This window comes from Pocillopora verrucosa, chromosome 5, assembly GCF_036669915.1.
Source record: "Pocillopora verrucosa isolate sample1 chromosome 5, ASM3666991v2, whole genome shotgun sequence".
Classification (NCBI taxonomy): Eukaryota; Metazoa; Cnidaria; class Anthozoa; order Scleractinia; family Pocilloporidae; genus Pocillopora; species Pocillopora verrucosa.
Window position 1 is genome coordinate 18,519,976 of NC_089316.1, and position 9,273 is coordinate 18,529,248.

The 9,273-nt window shown below is 36.9% G+C and overlaps 1 long non-coding RNA gene and 2 pseudogenes across 1 annotated transcript; 1 reads left to right on the forward strand and 2 right to left on the reverse strand.

Annotated features, from left to right (window-relative positions):
- The window catches only part of LOC136281022 (uncharacterized), a 214,887-nt pseudogene that overhangs the window by 137,222 nt on the left and 68,392 nt on the right, over positions 1 to 9,273 (forward strand).
- On the reverse strand, positions 512 to 4,142 carry LOC131783293 (uncharacterized; annotated as a pseudogene).
- Positions 8,110 to 9,259, reverse strand: LOC136281053 (uncharacterized). Its single transcript, XR_010717554.1, has 4 exons — positions 9,212 to 9,259; positions 8,935 to 8,991; positions 8,475 to 8,516; positions 8,110 to 8,166 (listed from the first exon to the last, which is right to left on the reverse strand). It is a non-coding gene; the product is annotated as an uncharacterized lncRNA (long non-coding RNA).

A 9,273-nucleotide genomic window follows, 5' to 3' on the forward strand; every position in this document is an offset into this window, starting at 1 on the left:
CTTTTTTCATTAGGAAATGAGATTTACTTGAGGGTGACGACAGCCAATTAAAAACTGAAAAACTTGCGACCATCAAGCTAACAATTACACAAGGTTAACGTCTGAAAAATTATCATAAGGATCTAGATGCCTATAACTGAAAAAATATAACGATCAAAATCAAAGCACACCCTATTATAACTATTTAGACTTTCGCAATTCTTTAAAACTAGATGCATTACAATCAATGAGGCCCTTTATAAAACTACTTACACTTTCACTTTGCTGAATAAAAAAGATCATTTTATGTTTGAGTTCACGCATTCAAAGAAAAGAAAACAAAGCAAAACAAAAACAAACTGAAAATAACACGTATTTATCTCACTACAATGAAAAGCAACTCGGATCTAAGACAATTGTGTTCAGAGGGTAGTTCTGATTACGTTTTATGCACGAATTTTGGAAAAATTCACGCTTCACGTATAATTTAAACAGCATTTCACGCGTCACGATTTTAAAAGGAGTGCATGCTTTAACGAATCCACAAATTCAATGAGTAACTTTTAGTTATTGAGTCCCGTGCGTTGCTACTAAAGTCAGATTCTCTCCTGTTATCTTCTTTGATTTTAAAAGAAGCAAGTTTTGCCACCGTTGTCCCAATTCCGTGATCGGCACCTGAACAATCAGCACCGCTTCCTCCAATCATGATCACAGAACCGCTCCGTTTTCAGCCACACCAGAAGCCGACCTCATCAGCAACTTGCAAGTCACTGCCGCATGAAGTCTGTCCGAAACCCTCGGTTGTTTGGTATTGCCCTCCATATAGAACATTGCATTTTCCCAGGCACAAACCATTGGACCAAACTGAACCGTTTCTGAAGTCACCATTGCTGGTCATTTTGGAGCGGAACGTCTTCCCGCTTAGACAGTTCCCTGTTGTTCCCAATAGAGGAGTGTGTGTCCAGAGTCATCACTGCGCGTGATCTTAATCTCACTGCCACCGACCAGCCAGAACGCTGGCGAGATCATGTCTGCGTTGTATGAAGGGCCAGCGGTTTCTCCTGCAGGCTGAATACTGTCATACCACCAGTCTCCAGGGTCATCCATCTAGTTTTTAGTGTCACTGTTTAAAAACCGAGCGATGAGAGTCCAGGCCTGATCCACTGATGCCATGTTACAATACGCCTGGAAACGAATTAAGAATTCCATGCAAAGTTGCATTTCAGTTGTCTATAAGGAAGAAATTTTTTAATTCCAAACATTCTTACTTTTTGCTATACAAACCTATTTTTCTTAAATTGTCCATACGTAAAGAATAATAATATAGTTACCAGAAAGTTCTTGGATTTAATTTTTGTCTCCTGGGGTTCCAGCCAATATCTACCGCTGATCGCTATCCCTTGTTCGTTGGCTTTGATCTCTCCACAAGACTGGGCAGGCATCTCGGGAACGGAGCCTAATGAGACTTTGGAAAAGGAGCAATATGATGACAAGTACCTTCTTGATCGTATCGTAATGTTCAATTACCAACCGAGCATCATTTCAACGAGGGATATTCCAATATGGCCATGTTAAATCGCAAAATACAGTTAGGAATTAAACAATTCCTTGAAAACTGTAATGTTACCTTTGATATGCTAAGTTTCATTGAATGTTTAAAACATGCATACTCTGAAGGTAACATCGTGGGAAATGCCGTGAGCCAATCGCATTAAGTTCTCGTCCCTATAAGGCTTAAAAGTCCCCGGTTGAATAGAGGACACGCATTCCCCCCCCCCCCACCTCCCCCCTTCCCTTCCCATTCAATCATTGCGAGGCTTTGATTTGGTCTCATGAACTACACATGCGATGTGTGTATTTTATAGCGAATATATTCGGACCTCAGCTCCGAGTCGGTCCCAAGACAATGCTGATGGAATCAGTCGCATTTCAATACAGTGAAATTTTAATAGAGTACTAAACCCTTGGCATCTTTGAATAAGCTTTAAACAAGCACTTTCTTTCTCTCTGTCTGTCTTTCTGTGTGTTTGTCTGTTTAACTCGCACCTCTCAAAAGTAGCTGAACATGTGTTACCGTCATATGAAAGGTTTAAAAATTTATGAAATTGCTGAAAATTTTGGCTTTACGATACCAACTAGTTGCGATTGTTCAAAAACTGAAAGGAAACTGATGTTTACAGCTGTGACAAGTATTTATTTTCACTAAACCTTTATGCCATGATAAGTTTAAAGACTATTTTGTTTTTTGCTTCCATACCTCTGTTCTTCCATCGTCGCACGTAGAATCTAGTTTCATCTCGGACAAAATCTCCAGGTCTTGCTTCTTTGGTTCTGTTATTAAGCTCGCAAAGTTTACCAATTATGACGTAGTTGTAGCTCTGACATGTGAATTCGCTGTAGCAAAACATCAGACATTCGTGCGGATCTTGTACCCTTTTTGATTTAAAGATGTGACCTTTGAGAGCTTTTCCTGAGGCACGGGTTCGAATCCTGTCGAAGCTTGCACCCTTTTAGGCGCCTTCGCTATAATTGCTAAAATCGATTGTCCGCCTGTTAGGATCAAATCTTTGGTCGAATTTCATCCGCGGGTCAAATGAAATTTATTTCTTCAAAGAAAAATTTTGATCAGACTACCGAACATCTTATACTTGCCATATTCAATTGCCAGAAGGGCTTGGGAAACACGAGGAAAACACTATTTTTTTTATTTATTTGTTTTTTCCGGCACTATCTTTTCTCCGTCACCTCCTCTTTGCTACCACTGTGAAAAGAAAAGAAAATGTTCATATCGAGAAAGTAAGGCACATTGCTAATTTCTAATAACACAAGTCGCCATTACTTCCTCTGACTGGTACTTAAGATCAGTAATGTACATTACATTTTTCGTAAGAGAAAAAAAAGTGCTTTAACCTTGATTTCCCTTATGGTCCTTAAAGTCAGTACAATAAATTTGGAAAACTCGAAAGGCCCTCTGAAATAGAAATATTATTATGAACTATTCCATGTTTAAACAGCGTAACAACATGTATCACCAGTCAAATGTGCTGCGAAAAATGCGCATACAGCTTTATTGTTTTCAAAATAAACTTTCAAAATAACCAACTTGCAAAATTACATATCTTGTTCATACCTTGTTTTCTATCCAAACGATGTGATAGCGCCCTTGCCAGTGGAAACTGTTTAAAACTTTGTTCTGGGGATCAAGTAACGGGTAGGTAACTTTTTTCACTACATTTTACTTCTTCATTTACCCAGAGAGAGATTACAAAGGAAGATACATCGCGCACTGTAATTTTTTAGTTTCATTTTCCCATGTGTTTGTAAACAAGTGTTTGATTAGTTTCCGCTTTACATTTTAGAATAATCCTTTTCTTTCTTTAAATTTCTTCGGTGTCAAGGTTTGTAATAATCAGATAATGACTAAGAACAGGAAATAAGTACATTTTCTGAGTGATTGATCAACCAGCAGATCTTGTACAGATAGATGACAGCTAGATTTCTTTGATCGATATGATCTCATGACCTGTTGATAATAAACTATGAGAAAATAAAACTGCGAGGGTATATTTGAATATTTGATGGACAGAACTTCGATTTCTTTAGTAAATCAGATACAGTTTTCAGGTCAGGTCCAATTTTCCAGAATATCTTATAACGTGCAGTACATCGGTGACTATTTCAAGGCGTTCATTATAACATTTATAGCTCAGTATTGTTAACCCAAATAATGGTGCTGTTAATATTTCAAAAAGTAGAGTTCTCATTACTCTCGTAATCTCTTTCCGAGAATCCTAAAGGCGATCGAGAAATGAGATCGTCTGTTTTATTTTTCCTCCGTAGAAGTAGGATTTAAATCAACGAGATTTGAAATCAGAGGGTAAATGAAGATATAGATAAAAACATTCCAATCACAACATAAACAATTATTTGTTGGTACACAAGGAATCATTCGAGTTCCCACCGGTCAAACCAGAAAAATCTGTGCCATTACGGTACGAGCTTCCTCCACCTCCGGCTTGTTTCGCATGGGTACCACCACATCTCCCAGAGTACCCATCACCTCTGCCTGATGCACCATTATCCTCTGATCCACCTCCCCCACCACCGAACCCACCAACTGCTCCTGGCGTAAGCCCCCAGGAGGAAAGCTTACTTAGAGACATAACGAACCCAACTGGAACGATGGAAGAAAATAAAAAGAATCTCATTTTTACGAGAAGTTTGTCAAACTTAGTACAGGACACCATAAGGACCACGTTCGATACGATAGTCTGATTTAGTAAGAGGACGGGTTTTCGTTTCAGAACGGGAGAGCGCACGGATAGCCTGGACACAACTCTATTTCGACTTCCTTTGTTGGCGTTGCCGTTCTCCCAAACAAGTTCTGGGCGTCATTTCGCTGCTTTTCCTGTCGCGATCAAAACGCCCAGGAATTATGTAAATTGCGCTCTTGTGTACGAGATAATACTGTTTGAAATGATTTCAAAACTAATTTACAGGATAATGAGGGCCCCTTCCCTATTTTATTCGGTGTATTTGTGAGAATTTTCCGCTACACTACACTACAGGAAATACGTTGGTTAGCAGACGATCCAAGATTTCAGTTCGCTTTTAATTTAGGACTAAATGCGGTGAATTTCCTTTCATACATTCCTCTAACCTTACATGAGAATTATAAGAGTGGAATGCTGTTGAATTTGATCGTGAATTAAACTTCCTGCATGTTGAAGTTAAGCCAGTCAATCAAAGTTATATATATAACGATGCTTACCCACTTTATTATTTTGTTTTTTGATGTCATGATCGTGAGGAATGAATGTTCTGCGGATTGAAATCAGATGCCTACAATTCCAGAATTAGCTCAGGTTTGCACTTTTTATGTCTTAAATTTTAGATCAGTGCCGATGAAAACTAAGACAAGAAAGTTATGCTCACGCTGTGCAAGGAAAATGACAACCAATTTTATTGGTTTTATTTGTTGTTGCTTGTTGGATAACTCTTAAAGAAGATCATGTTGTCGTCCTTGTGATGGCGATCTTTAAAGAGCCCAAGTTTCCATTTTCAAGAACAAACATTATGCGGACGTGTCGTTGCAACGACTGCTAATTGTGTCGCATTTGCAGTATCTCATTGGCCAATTTGAAGATATAAGTTCATGCCTCGTTTCTGGAGAGAAAGGGCAATTATGACCAGTCACTAATCAACAACGCTGCCGATGAAGCCCAAGCCAGACTTTACAACTTTTCTTGGGTTTATAGACATCAGAATCAAGCATAAGGTCTAAAAGGTGTTTTATTGAAGGCTCTGACTTACAATAAACATGACGCGCTTATTGACAACTTTTCCACTTGTTACAATTCTCTTTGCTTTGTACCATGTTCCTCTAGAAGGCACGTTCGTGTTCAAATTATCCTTACTGTAAAAGCCATGTTTGATGAGCACGTTTGAGCCAAATCACGAAGTTATTTGAATATCACGTTCTACAATGAATTAGAATTCTCAAAATGAGTTAAACAATCTAGAAGTTAACTACAAATTAGACTTCAACTCACTACCAAATATCTAATTTAGTGATATTCTTAGACCTTTTCATTACTTTTTTTATTTTGAGTGAATTATCAGTAATGTAAGCATGATCTATATGGAAATCAACTTAAGTCCTAATGATTATAACGCTCGCAAAGGAGTTATGAAAATTCTATTAAATGGGCTACCTAGCTTATTGATAAACTTCATAACCTCTAATAAACAATGTCTTGTATTTTTTTTTGTGTTTTTTGAAGCGTAGTCTGGGTGCAAAATTCTCACAAGCGAGTTGTGAAAATAAACAATTATAATTTTTATCGAGCCACTAAACTCCCTGGCATACCTAAACGTTTTTATAAGTTATTTGATAAATCTGTACTCGCGATAAACGTCCTAAAATCACGAAAAAAACCTCACTTTACATTTAGGTTGTATTGTAATGCTCGAAAAGGAGTTATAAAAATTCTAAAAATCAACTATTTAGATTACTACTTGGGTAACTTAATAAACTGCCAAAGAACTGATTAATGACTTCTCATCCAATAAAATGTTAACTATTCTTTTGTTACATTTTTAATTATTCTTCTTTAAGAGATAGTGATGAAATAGAAAAAAACAAAACAAAAAAAAAGATATCGATGCTTAGCTGTGGAACTGGGGTATTTATATAGTTGTTATGATCATGCAGTCTCTCAGAACTAAAGCCCAGGTCGTAACATTTTTCTGAGTTCTTTCATAATCTGAAGCCCCAAATAACCGTTACTGTAACTCTTACTAAATAAAATTCTCGTAAACGAGTAAAAAAGTTTTATGAAATTAACTATTTAGATCATCAGGATATTGTTAAATATTAACGATGTGAGATGTTAAACAGTAAATGCTTTGTTTCTTTTAGATTAAAGAACCTAGAAATGAGCTATTAATCGCTAAAACATGCGATTTTGAAATATGCTAAAAGAAAAACACTAACAGGTAGTTAAACTTTTCAAAGTCAACACACATACACACACAAAAACTAAACAAAATAAACAAACAAAAAATAAACATTAAAAAGAAAACAGACAAGATCAAACGGAAATGAAGACAGAACTGCCATTACACGCCCATTCAGAGATAGCGCCCAATATGTTCAATAGCATGTTATGCAATCTATAGTTCAGCTAATTAACTTATGTTATTATTTTATCGAAGGGAAAATAAACAAAAAGGATTGTTTTGACTAAGATACTTCCACAGACACTACATAATGATTACTAGAATTCCATTTCTTCTTGAATTCTTGAATTCTCTTCTTCAGTCCTCACGGTCTCTTTAGTAATGGAAGGAGTAAAAGCACGTTAATTTATTTAGTGCAAGACGTGTGTATTAATAATTTGTTTGCTTGATCAACCAACCGTCAGTCGGTCAACTGGTTCAGGCTTCTGACTTAGCACGCAGCTAGAAAATGAATCAGTTTATTGCCCACAGCAAGGGAAACAGTCAGGCAGACAGTCAGGCAGAAAGTCAAGCAGATAGTTATACCATCTGTCTGTCAGCTTAATCAGTTAATGTAATCTGACGGCGTAGTGGCCAGCTCACCAGTTGGTCCGTTGACCAGACAGTATTATTCAGATTATGAAAAGGTTCTAGAGACTGAAGGTTCAAGAAATCAGGAGTCAACAGCCCATGCATGTACACGGAAATGCATCAGAGCAAAAGTACGAAAATTTTACCCTTCATCTCAAGTCTGAAACTAGTTTCATAAGTTTGATAAATTAACAAAAAGTGCACAAGGTTTTCCGCACCCTTTAGTCAGTGCTACTCACTATTGAAGAAGACATAACAAACATTTACCTTGGTTCGAAAAGCAAGAACTAAAGTTTGGTATCAAAAACCTCTTCTTCCCCTGCTTGGAATACGAAAAGAGAAAAATGTATATATTAAGCCACTTAATCAGAATTTATTATTGCTAACACATTTCTAACATGTCTGTGTTAATGAGTTTTAAAAGTTGAGGTTCACGACGTCATAAGCCTCGCTTCTAATTAATTAGCTTTACCACGTGGCAGCTATGTTTCCTCCATCTAAGCAAACATATTTATAGCTGAGAAATGTTACAAAAAGTGAGAGAGCTCTGGAAGATTCAAAGGTGCCATATTTAGTGTCAGTATTGCAAGTCAGGTCTTGGCCGTTCACTGTAACAAAGTACAATAGTACTCAAGTATTCCTCTTTTCTCTTAATTCAATCACTTCTGATGTGGACCGCCGTGTTTCAACTTTCCTCAGACAATAACGTGGACAGATTATGTGTTAATTCATGACAACTTCGAGTCTATGTTGGCTGATTTATAAAGAATTCTACCTTTCTCTGTGTCCTCCATGTCAGGCTCAAGCCGCTTCCTTTCTTCTTCTTCTTCTGCCTTTTGAGCTTTTATAAAAGATGATTCATTGACCAAAAAGTAAATTAGAACTCAGTCTTTCAATTTATTTCTTTTTCCTTTACTTCAGCATGTTTACGAATCATTCATTTTTCATTGGCTACCAGGATGAAAGATGTGCCTCAATAACTAATCTGGTGCCTTAACCTCTTGAGTGAGAAATGAAAAAACCCTCCCTCTCCGTTACCTTCATCACTAGGTATTGGAATTTCTTCACTCTCCACTTTCTCCTCAGATTTTCCAGCTGTGTGATAGCAAAGTTATTTATTCGAATGAGGTAAAGTACATAAATATATAAAGTTGTCTAAATGGTAAACTCGGCTCATGGCCCTTCTATTGCTTAGGGCAATAATCAGTAAATTGGCCCGGTAAATTGGCCCAGTAAATTGGCCCAGATAGCTTTTAATTTATAAAAAATACATAAATGATAATAATTATGATGATAATAATTATGATAATAATTATAAAGCTTGCATAGTATGCAAAAATAACTAGGTGAAATTTATGGTAAATAATATATAGTTCTTAAAAAATATGAATCGTTGTATTTACCTTCCTTAGTTAGCTCTTCTGTGTCAAGCTTTTTTTCTCCTTCTGAAGAAATTGAATTAGAACATATTGTACCTATTAAACGATGTTCATTTGAAGTACTGCAATTGACGAAGGTCAACGTTTGCTACCAATTCATCAATCACTTTTGTCTCTGTTGCTTCAGATACTGAATAAGTGCGTATACAACGCCTACACGTAAATACCCTTGAAATTTAATTCTATGGACGCAGAGAGCCGAAAATGAACGAGGCAAAGCTGGTGCCCTCTTCCGTCTTCTCCAGAAGACAATGTGTGTGATAAAAGGTGCATTAGTACTCAGCCATTCAATCTTGTTTTTACTGAAGCATTTCATGAAATATTTTTTCTGTTTCTGTTTTTCAGCGACTACTAAGGTGAAAGATATGTTTCAATAACCTGCTTAACCTCCTGAGTGACCAATTAAAGCTACTCTCTTCTTTACCTTTGTCACTTGCCCTTGGAATCTCTTCACTCTCCACCTGCTCCACAGATTTTTCAGCTGTGTAATAGCAAAGTTATTAATTACGATGAAGTATAAGGACCTTAAGATTGACGTATACAAAGCAATAGAGTTGCCGTCAATGTCACTTTGTGAGTAAGCCAGGAGATTGGCCCAGATGGCAGATAAGTTCAAGAAAAGGTGACTTCCTCTATATGCGGAAATAAAGGAAACTTATGTTGCACAATGTACATTTCAAGAAAAAAATCATTCTATTTACCTTCCTCAGCTAGCTCTTTAGTCTCAGGCTTTGTCTCTCCTCCTTGGCCTGCAGAAACTTGT